The sequence below is a fragment of the Procambarus clarkii genome, chromosome 25, assembly GCF_040958095.1.
Source record: "Procambarus clarkii isolate CNS0578487 chromosome 25, FALCON_Pclarkii_2.0, whole genome shotgun sequence".
In the NCBI taxonomy this organism is placed as follows: Eukaryota; Metazoa; Arthropoda; class Malacostraca; order Decapoda; family Cambaridae; genus Procambarus; species Procambarus clarkii.
The window spans coordinates 38,966,314-38,966,566 of record NC_091174.1 but is presented as its reverse complement, the minus strand read 5'-3'; positions in this window follow the sequence as shown (position 1 = coordinate 38,966,566).

Here is a 253-nt window from a genome sequence, read left to right as displayed (position 1 = left end):
CATATATTAGAAACAAGATAGGACCGAGTACAGAGCCCTGTGGGACTCCACTGGTGACTTCACGCCAATCTGAGGTCTCATCCCTCACCGTAACTCTCTGCTTCCTATTGCTCAGGTACTCCCTTATCCACTGGAGCACCTTACCAGCTACACCTGCCTGTCTCTCCAGCTTATGTACCAGCCTCTTATGCAGTACTGTGTCAAAGACTTTCCGACAATCCAAGAAAATGCAGTCCGCCCAGCCTTCTCTTTC